The 16,643-nt window shown below is 42.0% G+C and overlaps 1 protein-coding gene across 1 annotated transcript in view; it reads right to left on the reverse strand.

The window, feature by feature from the left end:
• The window catches only part of PLEKHH2 (pleckstrin homology, MyTH4 and FERM domain containing H2), a 128,990-nt gene extending 112,779 nt beyond the window's left edge, over positions 1-16,211 (reverse strand). Inside the window, exon 1 of the mRNA XM_075864581.1 lies at positions 16,166-16,211. The gene's annotated coding sequence lies outside the window, so the exon portion shown is untranslated. The remainder of the gene's footprint in view (positions 1-16,165) is intronic.
• Between the last annotated feature and the right edge of the window lie 432 nt (positions 16,212-16,643).

Here is a 16,643-nt window from a genome sequence, read left to right on the forward strand (position 1 = left end):
AATGCCAAAACTTTTGTCACTGTCAAAATAATTCTGGACGTGACTTTTTCAGATACAGCTGCTTTGTATAGTGTATACAGAACAGCTGCATCTAGAAACTTGCATCCGTAAGGTCAGCGGCACTGACGGGTTCAGTATCATCGGGTCCTGCGGTTCACAGGATCCACCTGTTATCAATTACATCTAAGTGACACACAGGACCCGCTGACACTGGACCCATCAGTCCTGTTGACCTGGCGGATAGAGGTTTCAGCGCTAGATACAGCTGCTCTATATGCAGGATACAAAGCAGCTGTATCTCAAAAAGTAAAAATAATTTTTAATAAAAAGTTATTAGAAAGTTGCCCCAAACACACTGATACACATAAAAAAAAAAAAAAAGAAGATGTATTCATCAGGGTTTCTTGAATTTTACCAGAAACAATAGCGCAGCATTCTGCGCTCCTGTTCCAGAAATCCCTAATGGAGCCTCCATCCAATGCAGGTGTGAACCACTCCTTAAGGACCTATGTTGCTGTTTTTGTATTTTTTTTTAATGACATTTATTGGTGCATTTTCTAAACGAGTTTTTTTTTGAAGACAGAAAATCTGCCTCAAAATTCCGTTTAGAATTTTGAGGCAGATTTTGCTCTGCCTACACGGCCTGCACGCACGGCTATTGAGCGCAGTGGGCAAAAAATGCAGCGAAATACGCTTTCTCTGCCTCTTATTGATGTCAATGGGAGGTCAGAGACGTAAACGCCCGAAGATAGGGCATATCCCTTCTTTCTCCCGCGAGCCGTTTTTACCGCTCGCGGGGGAAAAAAACGCCTCCGCCTTCCATAGAAATCAATGGGAGGCATTTTCAACCGTCTTTTGGCGCGTTTTCCCGATGCGGTTTCCGCGTCAAAAATCAAAAACGTGTCAAAAAAACTCCATGTGAACTGACCCTGACAGTGAAAAGAAGGGATACATATTGTGTCTTATATGTATCCTAAACACTGCAGCAAATCCCATGAAACAAAAAAATCAGTACTAGTCACTTGGAACCAATTAATTTTGACATTAGAGAAGGGTGACCAATAGCAGAACATCTGCTGGTTTCAGATGTTAGTTGACATGACATATTTATGGATTCTTTCCCTTTGAAATATGGGAACTAGGGCACTGGATACCTATGTGTGCATTGTGAATTGGTATTTCCTAATGAATAAGGGCTCTGAAAAATAAAAAAAACACTTGAAATTGTTTACTGTTTAGTGATTTGGTTGCTATGGGTTTAAGGCCTCACTTACACGAGCGTGTGCGTTTTGCGCGCGCAAAAAACGCAGCGTTTTGCGTGCGCAAAAGGCACTTGACAGCTCCGTGTGTCATCCGTGTATGATGCGCGGCTGCGTGATTTTCGCGCAGCCGCCATCATAGAGATGAGGCTAGTCGACGTCAGTCACTGTCCATGGTGCTGAAAGAGTTAACTGATCGGCAGTAACTCTTTCAGCACCCTCGACAGTGCATTCCGATCACCATATCGAGTAACCTGTTTAAAAAAAAAGAGGTTCGTACTTACCGAGAACTTCCCGGCCGTTGCCTTGGTGACGCGTCCTTGGTGACGCGTCCTTGGTGACGCGCCTCTCTTGACATCTGGCCCCACCTCCCTGGATGACGCAGCAGTCCATGTGACCGCTGCAGCCTGTGCTTGGCTTGTGATTGGCTGCAGCTGTCACTTGGACTGAATTGTCATCCCGGGAGGTCAGACTGGAGGAAGAAGCCGGGAGTTATCGGTAAGTCAGAACTTTTTTTTTTTTTACACGTTCACGTATATTGGAATCGGAAGTCACTGTCCAGGGTGCTGAACCAGTTTAACTCTTTCAGCACCCTGCACAGTGACTGTCTCCTGCCGGGTTCGGTCAAAACGAGTTCGGCCGAAACCGGTAAAGTTCGGTTCGCTCATGTCTAAGACACTCCGTTCGGATGTTTGTAAACAGAAAAGCACGTGGTGCTTTTCTGTTTACATTCAGTTTGACAGCTCTTGCGCGAATCACGCAGTTCGCACGGAAGTGCTTCCGTGCGACCTTCGTGGTTTTCACGCACCCATTGACTTCAATGGGTGCGTGATGCGCGAAAAACGCACGATTATAGAACATGTCGTGAGTTTTACGCAACGCACTCGCGCTGCGCAAAATTCACGCATCTTCTGCACTGCCCCATAGAGTAATATAGGTGCGTACGACACGCGTCAAAAGCACGCGCGTATATTACGCTCGTGTAAATGAGGCCTAACTCGGTGAATAAGGGAACTTTAATAATTGTAACCAATAGAAGCTGGACATTTTTTTCCTTAACTTGGGAAATCTTATGAAAATATCTTATGAAATATAGATGATAATATAAGAAGAAAAAGTAAATAAGCAATAACAAAATTGTATCCGTGTATAGTAGAACTTTCCTGGCAGCTTCAGTCTAGATCCCCCACCCTCACAGACTGTTAAGAAATTCAAGTGCATTGCAATATGTTTCAGTATTTGGCAAAGAACTAAGGCCTATATTTACTAAGGCCCCATACACACGACCATAGCTTTTATCCATAATTAAGGATAATCTGCGGACCCATTAATTTCTATAGGCCACGGACACTTTCCGTCTGTTTACGGATATGTGTCCGGGCCATAAAAATGATCTGCAAAATATAGAACATGTCCTATTCTTGTCCGCAATTGCGGCACGGACTCACGCATAGAAGTCTATAGGCGCAAATAAAATTGCGGACGGCTACGGATATACATCCGTAGCAGACCGTAACTGCGGAAGCATTGCTATGCGACGGCAAGGGATTCCCCAAGAAAATGGCGCCTGATCGATCATGCAAACTTTTCAAGTGGTTGGGTCATATTGGTGACATCATTTGTGACATCCTTTTTTTTTGGGCTCTGTAAATACAGATGCAGTACGGATGCACTATAGACCGTATTTGCGGACAGCGTGCCAGAATTGCGGATGACTACGGATAGTATTTGCGGTCAGTAAAATACACTACGGTCGTGTGCATGGGATCTGAGACTAGGGTTTCATATGCCAGTCTTAAACTGAAGCCCGCTGGAGTAAGATGCAACAAATTTATTAAGATATGACACGCCTCTTAATAAATATGACACATCTTGTGCTGCCCGTGCATCACACATTGAAATCTACCCTGGCTATGAGCTAATGTAGATTGCTGCTATAATTTCCGCCAATTTCTTGCGTAAATTATAGTTAGGGTCAATGCACATGATGCGTGTTACGTGCAATTTTGACGCGCGTATTTGCATGCGACAAAACGGCAGCGTAATAGAGTACCAGCATAGACAATGAGGTTCCAGGGAATCTCATGTACACGCTGCAGTATTCATCGGGACATAAATTGACCCACGGTGCGTATTTTCGAAACCGCAGCATGTGAATTTATCCCGCGATTCCACATGCGTATTTTATCCCTCTAGTTCTACAGAAATACGCAGCAAAACCCGCAGCATGAAAATGCAGCGATTTACACAGCAAAACGTAAAAAACGCACTGGAAAACGCATAAAAAATGCACCTTTAGGTGCGTTTCTTTGCTGTAAATTACTTGCGGTTTCCTGCGGCTTTGATGCGTATTTTCTGCAGCAAAATACGCAACGTGTGCCTGTAGCCTAAATCTGTCAGGCAGCAGGTCGCCCAGCTACTTTCACTAAGCCCTGACCACTTTATTTGAAAAGTGGCAAGAGCACAGAAAAAAAAAGTAGCACATTTTTGCGCGAAACAAGCTTGCACTAAAATGTTAAACTTTTTTTTACCAGCAAATGTTCGAAATTACTATATAAATCTCCCCTACGTCTTGTATATTTAAGTTTACTGTCTAAAAGCAGCCATATATATACCTCCTAATCATCCTGGATTCAGCGGGACAGTCCTGGATTTTGGGAGCGGTGTCCCACTGTCCCGGTGGTATGTCCTGGACTCCTGGTATCAACTGGACGCAGATACAGTTGAACCCAATGCTGAAGCACAGAACAGTCAGCTCCCTGCTTCAGCATTAGTACAGAGGACTCTCCGGGCCCAGCGCTACTTTAAGCGCTGAGCCCAGGGAAACCCTTGATGTCACTGTCCATATATGGACAGTGATGTCAGTGGCTACTCATGGAGCGGAATCCCCGGACAGGGCGTTGCCGATGCTCTGGCTGGGGATTTCGCCCCTAGAGGGAGGCCCAATGGCTACGGGGGGTATCACTATCTACAGGGGGTAGCACTATCGTTAAGGGGGGTGTGGCACTATCTACGTGGGCACTGTGGCACTATCTACAGGGGACACTGTGGCGCTATCTACATGGGCACTGTGTGTGGCACTATCTACATGGGCACTGACACTTTATATGTGGGCACCGGCACTAAAGGGGCATTATACTGTATGGAGGCAGCTATGGGGCATTATACTGTATGGGGCAGCTAAGGGGCATTATATTGTATGGTGGCAGCTAGAGGGGCATTATACTGTATGGGGGAAGATACAGGGGCATTATACTGTATAGGGCAGCTGTGGGGGCAATATAGTGTATGGTGGTAGCTATGGGGGCATTATACTGTATGGGGGAGCTGCGAGGGCATCATACTGTATGGGGCAACTGTGGGTCATTATACTGTTTAAGAGCAGCTATGGGGGCATTATACTGCATGGGGCAGCTATGGGGGCATTATACTGTATGGGTCAGCTATAGGGGCATTATGCTGTATGGAGGCAGCTATTGGGGTATTATACTGTATGGGGCATCTGTGTGGGCATTATACTGTATGAGGGCAGCTACAGGGGCATTATACTGTATGGGTGCATCTATGGGGGCATTATACTGTATAGAGGAAGCTATGAGGGAATTATACTGTTTGGGGGCAGCTATTTGGCATTATACTGTGTGGGTGGCAATATGGGAGCATGATACTGTGTGGGCTGAAGGGGGTGTGTATGGCTTAAAAGTTAAAAAAATTGGGTTCTCCCTCTTTGCAATACTTGAAATTTGGGAAGTATGGCCATATATGTGTAGATGAATCAGATTAGTCAGATTCAGCATTTTCTATGAGTCATTGAAAAGATACTTCTTGGAAAATGTATTTTTTAATGATGTGCTTCTGATGAATGGAAATGCTTGATATCGCCACATACACATTAGTCGAGTCACATTATTATGACCACCTCCTACTTTTGACATCGGCAGCGCGTAGCCCATGAAGGCAGTGATGTGTCGTGGGCTGGCTTGGTATAAGGTGTGCGATAGGCTGTCTAAACACATATCACTCGCTGTTGCCATGGGTAAAATAGGCGATTTATCAAAATTTATGATTATTGGCTCTCGGGCCAAGGGTGGCAGTATTTCTCAAACAGCGCAGTTTGTGAACTGTTCGCATGTTGCTGTGGTGAAAGTGTATCTTGAGTGAACAAATGGCACCACTGGGAATATCAGACATGGAAACTGCGGATCACCACGTGCCATTGATGTGAGAGGTGATTGTCGGCTATGAAGGTGCACGAGGTCCGAACTACATGCTACAGTGGAGCAGCTCACCGTGAAAATCAACCAGGGGACTACCAGACGTGTGTCTAAAACAGCAGTTCATCGAACCCTACTACGTACGGGGCTCCGAAGCAGACGGATGGTCACTGCTCCTATGCTAACAAAGGTGCATTGGAAAAATTGGTCCACCAATGATTGGCAAAGGGTTGCCTTCTCTGATGAGTCACGTTTTCTGCTTCATCGAACGGATGGATGTTGGTGTGCCTGGCGAGAAACATCAGAGAACAAATACCCTGCAACCATTGCTGGAAGAACACTGGTGGTGGCAGAGTTATGGTCTGGGGAATTTTTTCATGCCATTCTCTGGGCCCACTCATCCATGTGGAGGGCACTCAGAACCGATTTGGGTATGAATCCATCGTTGCAGATCACATCCACCCATACATGCTGTTTGTCTTCCCTGGGGTAGATGGAATCTTCCAGCGAGACAATGCGACATGTCACACGGCTAGAAATGTCCGACAGTGGTTGGCAGGACACGAGCAAGACTTCCAAGTACTTCCCTGGCCCCCTAATTCGCCAGACTTGAACCCAATTGAGCATCTGTGAGACCATCTCGATCGTCTTGTTCGCTCAATGGATCCTCCCCCACGCACCCTCCAGCAAATGTGGGATGCACTGCAGTCAGCATGGTGCCAGATACCGGAGACAACCGACCAGCACCTTATTGAGTCACTCCCAGCCCGTCTAGCTGCGGTCTGTGCTGCACACGACGGTTACTCTGAATATTAGCTGCTGGTCATAATAATGTGACTCAACTGTGTATCTGGATCAATTCTCAGTTGCTTGTTGGACTAGTTTTTTTATTTTCTTGTATGAAACTGTAATAGGGCACCCATAAAGAAGCATGGTGCCTACCTTTACCTCCACATTCCTCTGTTTCATACTGAAGCATAGAATTAATTTTTTTTTAAAGGGGTTGTCCAGTCATAAGAAATGGATGGTCTATCCCCAGGATAGGCCATCAACATTTGCTAGGTGGGGGTCCAACTCCCACAGTTTTGAAGGGGCTGCGGTGCTTGTACGAGTGCTGCTTTCCCTTCATTACTGTCACTGATCGTGCTGTGAATCGCTGACTCACTTGTATCGGCGGTTCACAGTATTACAGCCTTCTCCCATTCACTTCAAAAGCGCTGCGGTCCCTTCAAAACAGCGGATCAGGGGTTTGCGGGGGTCGGACTCCCACTGATCAGATATCGATGGCCTATCCCGATGATAGGCCATCAATTTCTTATGACTGGACAACCCATTTAAATCTTATATTAAATTGACTACAATTTGAATACATTTTACCATTAATATTAAGATATTATCAAGGAAAAAAGCTATGTAACTTGTATTGATCCTGAGTTTCAGCCTGTCCAGTTCAGCATTCAGATGGTTGTCATTGGAAGCAGTCAACAAGCTTTATGATAGATAGACCCCTAATAGTTCAGCTGATCTCGTAATGCAGTGGGAGAGTTAGTTTTACCTACATCACAAGCACTTGTAAGCTATGTATGTCTTATCTCGTAAAAAGTGAACCCTTTCAGTATAACTTGTACTTTATTTATCTAAATCTTTGCTTATTCTGGGTTTAGGAGTCCGGTGGGCGGACCTACTCAGTGACTGACAGCTATCTCTGTACCCACACATATGGGCTGTCAATTATTTACTGAGACCACCCACTACACTCCTAAACCTAGAGTAAGAATAGATTTAGATCTATAAATTACAAGTTACCACAAAACTATACAATAATCTGCTCAGATCCTCCTGCTCTATAACATGCTGCCTGCAGATTGGACTGCTTTTTTAATGTGAAAGGTTCAATTTAAATACATATGGCTCCCATATTATAGCTGTGTGAATGCATCCTTAGTGACAATTCTCTGGATCTAGGATGCTTACATTACTCTTTAACCCGTTAGTGACCGGCCCATAGTGTTTCTACGTCGGTCACTAACGGGCCTTATTCCGATGCCCTAGACTTTTTACGTCGCGGCATCGGAATAAGTAAACAGAGCAGGGAGCTGTCAAATCTCCCTGCTCTCAGCTGCCAGAGGTAGCTGAGGGCTGGGGGCGTCCCTGCTCTGCCGGGTGAGATCGATATTAGTATCGATCTCACCCGTTTAACCCCTCAGATGCGTTGCACAATAGCGTGCACCGCATCTGAGTGGTTTTGGAGAGAGGGAGGGAGCTCCCTCTCATCCCACCGACACCCGGCGATAAGATCGCCGAGTGTCTGTTTCTCCGATGGCGGCCGGGGGCCTAATAAAGGCCCCCAGGTCTGCCTGTGGTGAATGCCTGCTGGGTCACTTTTCCCCCTTACAAACTGCTTTAATATTAACAAACAAAATAAAGTAAAGTTACACATATTTGGTATCGCCGCGTCCATAACGACCCCAACTATAAACTTATTATATCATTCAACCCGCACGGTGAACGTCGTAAAAAATAAAATAAAAAAACTTGCAAAAATTGCTGTTTTCTTTGAATCCAGCCTTAAAAAAAATGTGATAAAAAATGATCAAAAAGTCGCATCTACTCCAAAATGGTACCGATAAAAACTACAAGTCGTTCCACAAATAAAAGCTTTCCTACAATTGCATCGGCGAAAAAATAAAAATGTTATGGATCTTCAAATATGGAGACACAAAAACAAATAATTTTGAAAAAAAGTGTTTTCACCGTGTAAAAGTAGTAAAACATACAAAAACTATACAAATTTGGTATCGTTGCAATCGCAACAACCCGCTGAATGAAGTTATTGTGTTATTTATACCACACGGTAAACGGCGTAAATTTAGGACGCAAAAAAGTGTTGCGAAATTGTTGCTTTTTTTCTATTCCCCCCCAAAAAAAGTTAATCAATAAATTCTATGTACCCCAAAATGGTGCTATTAAAAATGACAACTTGTCCCGCAAAAAACAAGACCTTATACAGCTATGTCGACGCAAAAATAAAAAGTGTACAGCTCTTTCAATGAGACGATGCAAAAACGTAAAAAATGGCTTGGTCATTAACGTCTAAAATAGGCTGGTCATTAAGGGGTTAAAAAAACATATGTGAAATCCAACAATAACATGTCCATATGTATAAAAACCAAGAGTTCAAAACAGCCGACATGGGTCACATTCTTCATAATAAACAAAGGCTCTGGGCTTGGCCATGTAATTAAAAATGTATACAGCTTTTTTAATCTGCTGTTTCATTGCGGTCAATGCTTGTAAAAATGAGCCCTGCTGCTCATTATTTTCCATTAGACGGCTTGGGAGATCCCTGCAGTTGCCAGGTGTTGTTACAACATATGACTCTGGAGGGGATTTGGAAGGCAAATTTATGGTGAATTAAAGTAAATGAGTCAATGAACCCAGAGTGAGAAAACAGCTGTCGTGTGATTAGTCACAGACCCATTAAAAAACGTAAATTCACCTCGCACTGTAAAGTATGTCGTGGCCAGTTCTACACACGCCTAAACATCTGCAATTTTTCATGCTATTTTATTCTGTTTCTTCCTACTTTAAGAAAGATATTTAAGAAGGTAGATGTATGATCTTTGATTCAAGAAAGTATTCACAATTATTTTGCTGTTATCACTGCTAAGTTATGATAAGGCAAACTTCTCCTTCTGTTATCATTGTATGGCCTTCAACTTTCCTCTATATATCCTGTAAAATAAAGCCAAGATGTTTCTAACATAATCACAGGTCACTGCCTCCTACAAGATCAGCTCACTCTTCTCCTGCTGCTGTTATAATTTCCTTGAGCTGATTGGCTACAGGATATTCTATCATTTCCTACTTACTTTATGTCACTGACCCTTCACATGCAGCTCGCCCCCCCTAACATATAATAATATGAGTGAATAGGTCACTGTCTCCTACACAGATCAGCACACTTGCCTTCTGCTGCTGCTGTCATCAATCCCATGATCTGATTACAGGATGTTCTATCTCTGCTATCTTTATGTCACCGAACCTTCACTAGCAGCCCTGTCCTCACTAATAAAATCATATAAGTGGACAGGTCACTGCCTCACACAAGATCAGCACACTTTTCTCTGCTGCTATCGTATCCATGACCTAATTAGCTGTTGTTTATTTTAGCCTGACCACCACCATGTTAAATACAGCTCTCTCCTCATTTACAGTAGTTAATCACGGTATGGGCAGGTCACTGTCTCCAACAAGATCAGTACACTCATCTCTTACTTCAGCCCTCATTAGCATAATCTGATCGGCTACACAGTGCTATCACTACTGACATAATCACACGTGTGGACAGCTGACTCCCTAAATGAGTTCTCCGGGATTATAACATTGATGGCCATTTTGCTGATCGGAGTCCTGAAGCTTCAACCCCCATCGAAAGAAGCATTGATAGCCTATCCTAAGGGTGGGTTTACACGGGCAGATTTCTGCACATAATGAGTGACGATCGATGATATAACAACAGCGCCCGTTAACATGTCCTTTTACACAAGCCGATGCTATACTGTATGTGGGTGAACACACCCCACCAGTTTGTATCATTGTCGGCAGCATATCCCCTGTTTACATAGGGAGATGTGCTGCCGACAACAATGACTTGCTCGTTTGTCGGCTGATCGCTGCCCTGTATACATGTGTCGGTAATCGGGAAAAAGTGCTCATAAGAATGCTTGTTCTGCCGATTATTGGCCCGTATAATCGGGCTTTAAGGATAAGTCCTAGAGAACCTCTTTAAATTAGCACACTCCTCTCCTGAAAGAATGATAAAATGCTTATAATTGCTATTTCAAAGTTTAAGATAAATATAATCTATTTGGATGTGTAAGATTTTACTATTTGCTTGTAGTTAAATATTAAAGGGTATTAAGAGTAAAATGTTTTATGACAATCTGACAAATGTGTCTGAAATTGTCTGCATGTTTCCATGGAAGCCCTGAGTACTGTTGGTACTGAATTGATTTTCATACTTTCCAATGGGATACAACTTTGTTCAAACACATCATGTAGTCCTAGCCTAAGAAAATTAGAATGAAACCTGCCCGAGTCCCGACTTATTGAAAATCTATCATGCCTGATATACTGCTGAGGTCCAACACATTGCTGGAACTCACGGTTGCTGCTCATTTCTGGATAGCTCTTCAGTGGATGTCAAAGCACCGTACTCTACTATGTCTGATACTGCAGAGATCCAACAAAATAAAAAATAAAATAAAAAAACCCTCTAAATTAAACACATACATTATTCATCCAGGAGCTAACTCTTGAGTTCTTGCAGTATAATGTACTCTAAATCTTATATAATGGACTCTTGTTTTCACTAAATTTTCCATAATCTGGTCCTGGTCCTGCTGATCCAAAATGGTAGTTAGAATCCTTAAAGGGGAATTCCACTTTTCATTATCTTCTGATATTAGTTGGTTTTGCAACACATCCTAAAATAACATTCATGGGATCTTTGCACTTAGTCCTCTGCCCATTCCCATAACAAAAGTACTGAGCCAATTGACAATGCACCCCATTCTGTGCTGTTTAAAGACTTTTATAACTTATAATTTCTTGACATTGCTCTTCTATGAATGTGCCATTGAGATAAATAGCAAACTTTGACAATTGTAACATTACAGTGTCAGAAGATAAGATGTCAGAAGACATCTAGTTAGCCAGATAGTTTCACGCATTAATGGACAATATATTTTAGAAGAATCAGTAGTCTAGCATGACTATGGTCATCAGAATTACAATCCAGTAATGTAACATATTGACAAACTCATAAATACATATACTCATACATACAGTATGATACTGTAATATCAATGCATTATGTTCTCTGACCGACCTTTAGTTATTTGTATTACGTTTAAGGGGAAACATGAATGCCTACAGTAGCGTCAGCCATGCATGTATGGGACAAAGGTGAGAAGAGTTGTCTCTATAACTCGATGTTACATATTAATTTATTAGGTTACTGAGTATTTTTGTGTGTACCGTACAGGAACACATGTCATCTTAGCATAGCATAGATTTAACTACTGCACAACAGTGCCAGCCTCCAAGAGACCGCTGTGGAAACATAAATTGAACTAATAACAGTTATACCAATTCGAAAGAAGTAACTACAGTATATCACCAAAGAAGAGGCACATCTGTGCAAGTAGGAGTTAGAGCGTACTTCTCGTCTCCATGGCACCCATATTTAGAACGTCTGCCAGTGCTATAGGATTCAAGATATGACGGGTGTACAAAACTGAACTGCATATTCCAGATGAGGCCTCACTATTGCTTTGTAAAGTGGTAATATTACATCCCTGTCCCGCGAGTCCATACCTCTTTTAATACACAACATTATCTTGCTGGCCTTAGACGCAGCTGACTGACATTGTATGCTGTTATTTAGTCTATGAACGACAAGTACACCCAGATCCTTCTCAACAAGTGACTCCCCCAGTGTAGCTCCCCCTAGGACATATTATGCATGCAGATTGTTGGTACCCAGATGCATAACTTTACATTTATCTACATTAAACCTCATTTACTAAGTGGACGACCAAACACTCAGTGTGTCCAAGTTGGCTTGTAATTTATCAACATCTTCCATAGACTGAACATTACTACATAGCTTGGTGTCATCTGCAAAAATATAAATAGTGCTATTAATCCAATCCTCTATATCATTCACAATTACAATTATCATTAACCGGGGACCATTCGAGGTAGGAATCATTGACCACAACTCTCTGGATACGGTCCTTGAACCAATTCTCAATCCAATTACAAACGATACTTTCTATACCTTATAGTCCTTCATTTACCAATTAGGCGTCTATGAGGGACGGTGTCAAACTCCTTCATATTTCAACGTCTTATATTTGGAAAAGAAACACACCAATGTCACCCAAGCAAACAAACTGTGGTATGGACACTGTGCCGGCTCCTAATCCAGTAATAACATACACTAAATGCCTGAATGTGCCGTGACAACTGTAATATTGCTCATCTGTGCAGTGATTTAGGTGAGCAAATGTAACGCCTGGTAATGCCTGTGATAATAACGGCACGCTCGTGCCATGCTCACTCTGTATTATAACAAAAACAATGGGGGGATTTATTAATAATGGTGTGCCATACAAATAGTGCGCTGATCTCTCCACCGATGCAGCATACGACATATTCATTAACCCTATTGATGAATCTGCAGAAGTCATAAAACAATGGCAGATCCGACCTTTCTGACACATTTGTACGTGTTGGAAGATACGGCGCTTCATAAATATGGCGTTTGGCCTGAAAGCCATATTTTTCAAGACCTCATTTAACTGGTTCCCGACCGCTGGCTGTATTTTTACGGTCAGCGGTCAGGGTCCTTAAAACCCGAGCCATAGACTTTTTACGGCTCGGGTTTTAACTTGCTGCCCGCGCGATCAGGCAGCTGAATGTCGGGTCTCCGGCTGTCAGTGACTGCCGGGGACCCTGAGGAGAGGATAGAAGCAGCTTTCGCTGCTTCTGTCTTCTCCGATGTCTTTTTACACAGCGCTCAATGAACGCTGTGTATAGGAATAGAGACAGCAGCAGCGGCGCTGTCTCTATTCCTCCCGGTGATCATGTGACTGGTCACATGATCGCCGGGTGCCGTTACTGACAGACTGCTGCTGGGTCTTACTAGACACAGCACAGCCCTATTAGTGACAATAGTCACTATGAGAGGGCTGATTTCCCCTGTAACTGGGGCTGCTGTGCAGCTCCAGTTACAGTGGAAAATCAAGGTGTAAAAGAAAGAAAAAAAATATATAAAGTTCCCCAAAGGTCTTTTTTGACCTTTGAGGGACAGACCATAGTAATAAAAAAAATAGTAAAGTCAAGTGCAAATTTTTTTTAATAATAAATACACATAAAATACCCACCCCAAAAAAAAACGTTCCCCCCTGCCAATCATTTTTGTAACGCTAGCGCTGACCCAATTACCCTAATATAGACATGTAATATATTAAAATTTACGGTAGACAATGACGATCACAAATAAAAGGTCTATTTTAGGGTAAAACTATGTTATTACCAAAAAAAAATAGCTGAAACGTAAAAAAGCTTATTTTTTTACTATTATTTTCAAACTTTATGAATAAAAATTCTAAAATAGCAAAAAAGGTGTGTATAAAAACGATAAAAAGTGAAATCTGCATTGTCTACGGAAAAAACGTCACAAAAATCACGTCGTTAGCCCAACAAATAAAAAAGTTATAGCCATTTAACTAACACGTGCTAAAAATGGCTAAACGGTGTCTGGTCCTGAAGGTCGCAAAATAGCCCGGTCCTGAACTGTTTAAGAGAACGGCCTAATAGAAAAACTGGCCCCGTTGTCCATAGCAACCAATCAGAGCTCAGCTTTCATTTAGTAAACTGGTCTGGAAAAATGAAAGCGGTATTGTGATTGGTTGCTATGGACAAGGCCAGTTTTTCTGTTAGACAAGTTTTTTGAACAGTCAGCTTTGATAAATGAGCCCTAATGAATTGAGCTCGCCCCTTTCCACACACTTGTCTTTCCTTCTTCAAATGCTCGGCATTTTATAGTGGTTTTGGTGGAGGTTTTATTTTGGTGTCATTTTGTACATGAAAAATGCCACTAAAAACACATCAAAGCGCTGGGTGTGAAACCAGTCTTATGGCGTTTTTTAAATGCGTTTTCATTGGGTTTTTACATTTGTTTCATTTTGTGTTTTAACAGCCGTTTTTGAAGTTCAATTAAGAAGCCTATGGGGAAAGACGTCTGAAAAAACACCACTGACACCAAAAATGCTACTAAAATACAACAAACCAAAACAATGTGGGGAAAATGTATTACTACTGTCCTAAATTAAGAGAAAACTGCGCCAAATTCATCACGTTGACGCACACTGTATCATAAATTTGCCACATCTTGCTAGACATATTAGACACTTTTCCTTATGCTGCCTCTTGGCTGGCGTACTTTACACCAATATTACGTGCCAAAATAATGGTGCATGCCATAAATACATTTGACGCATTTTACAACTCCTTTTAACCGCGCTCCTTTTCTTGACACTTTTCAAAACTGTTTACTGAGGCGTAAGAAGTGTCTAAAACACAATAAATTTGGTGTACAGCATGTATGCCAATTTTTCGGCATACATTACTATAGACTTTCAACTAACATTTGGCCGCTGCATTTTAGCTAAAAAAATTACACAACAAAAACTGATGCGAAAAAATGGCACACAAAATGCGACTATACGACGCTGCGTGTGAAACTGGCCTCAATGTTTTTATGATGCTTGGCTTAAAGTTAAGGCAATGTTCACATCACGTCAAAGTCCTACATGCGACGGGAAAGCTCCTGGCGCATACATCGAGCGTATCTAAAGGCCCCCATTCATCTGGAGTATGGCAATAGTATGTCCTTTTGGCATATACTAGGCAAGTACGCATCGGCATATCTTGTTTTTGCGGTATGGAATAGCATGGTAGACTACGCTATTCCATACAAAGGTATAAAGCAAAAAGCGTATCAACCGTATACTATTTGCAATTGCAGATATTATAGAATACATGCTTTCCTATGAGCCAATGCACACGACCGTGGTTTCCGGGCTCATTGAAGTGAATGCACGTCTTCTGTGTGCACAGTTCGTGATTGGGGACGGCCTGCGGATGACACTCTGCGGCCTGTCCGTGCCGCACTCATGGACCGTACACACAGCTACGGCCGTGTACAGGAGGCCTAAAACCAAGAGATTATTCGAGAGTCCTAAAATACTGATTTGGACAATGGTAAATTCAAAACATTTGCTGAACAGATCCTAAAAAAAAAATTACACCTGACACCTGCGTTCTTATTAAAATTTTATTATTTTATTATTTGTATCAGACTAAAAACAACACAAATATTTTACCATATACTTTCCATAAAACAGATTCATATTGGTTCAACTATTTCTTCTTCTTATTATTATTAATAATAATAATAATATTTATAGTATTAATAATAGTAACAATAGTAATAATTATACTTATTTAAGGGATCCATAGATCAAACAGTGCACCAATTCCCCCCCCCCCCCATATTTCAACAACTCAAACAGTTTTCTTTTTTTTAATGATGTGGTTAAGTAATCGCATCCCATGACACCAGATATGACACCAGATATGACACCAGATATGACACCAGCTATGACACCAGATATGACACCAGCAAAATGTCCAAAGGCTAAACCAAAAGCTAGTTGCAACAAATATACTAGCTATATATATTTAAGATATTAAACAATTGTCGCTTATTCCACCGCAAAACTAAATTGTCGTACACACCTCACTCGTGGGCTTCTGCGGTTTATAGGATGTTCATTTCATGGCAGCATTTGCACCTAATTCCTGAGCATGGGGTGTAAGGTGTCCCCCAGTGGGAACCATGATAAATGGCTGTAATGGCCTGCAGCTTTCATAAATAATATATTTTTTATACTACCTGTGCAGAATTTCTGTGTTTCATATTATAGAAAATGATATATTAATAGGCGGTATTTGTGTGTAATATCAATGGTGACCTGCAGAAGAAATGTCATTTTGTCATTGCATTTCCCTAGTGAACCTGGTCCAAACCGCATGTAATATTAAAAAATCAGGTACCTGGAAATGAGCTTCAAACAGATTGCAGGGGCCAAACTCCAGTGGATTTTTCAGGTTTAAATGAGTATCCTAAGAATCGAGCACTGAAGAAAGTGTCCAGTGAACGCAGGCAGCACAGCAAGGAGTAGGCAGGGGATATAGAAGGAGCCTAGTGATTCACATTTTAATGGAAAGCCCTGCCCCTGAGACAGACTACCAAGGGGGGAGCATCAGAGCAGCTTGATGGGGGACGTCAGCAGAAAAGGAAAAACTTTGTCAAAGTGGAATATGAAGTGACAAAACTAAAGTTTTTATCTTCATGGAAAGAAAGTGTTGTCATTGGAAACATTTTCCCTAGTAAAATCTTCAGTTGTAGTCTTCTGTGTGTGTGTGAGGGAGAGACAAGAAAGAGGGTAAAGTATAACAGTAAAATACATTCAACTTTCCAATGTAACAGGAGAAAGTGTTTAAAAGTTTGTCCTGGGAAAGAATAACTTTT

The sequence above is a fragment of the Rhinoderma darwinii genome, chromosome 4, assembly GCF_050947455.1.
Source record: "Rhinoderma darwinii isolate aRhiDar2 chromosome 4, aRhiDar2.hap1, whole genome shotgun sequence".
NCBI classification, from domain to species: domain Eukaryota; kingdom Metazoa; phylum Chordata; class Amphibia; order Anura; family Rhinodermatidae; genus Rhinoderma; species Rhinoderma darwinii.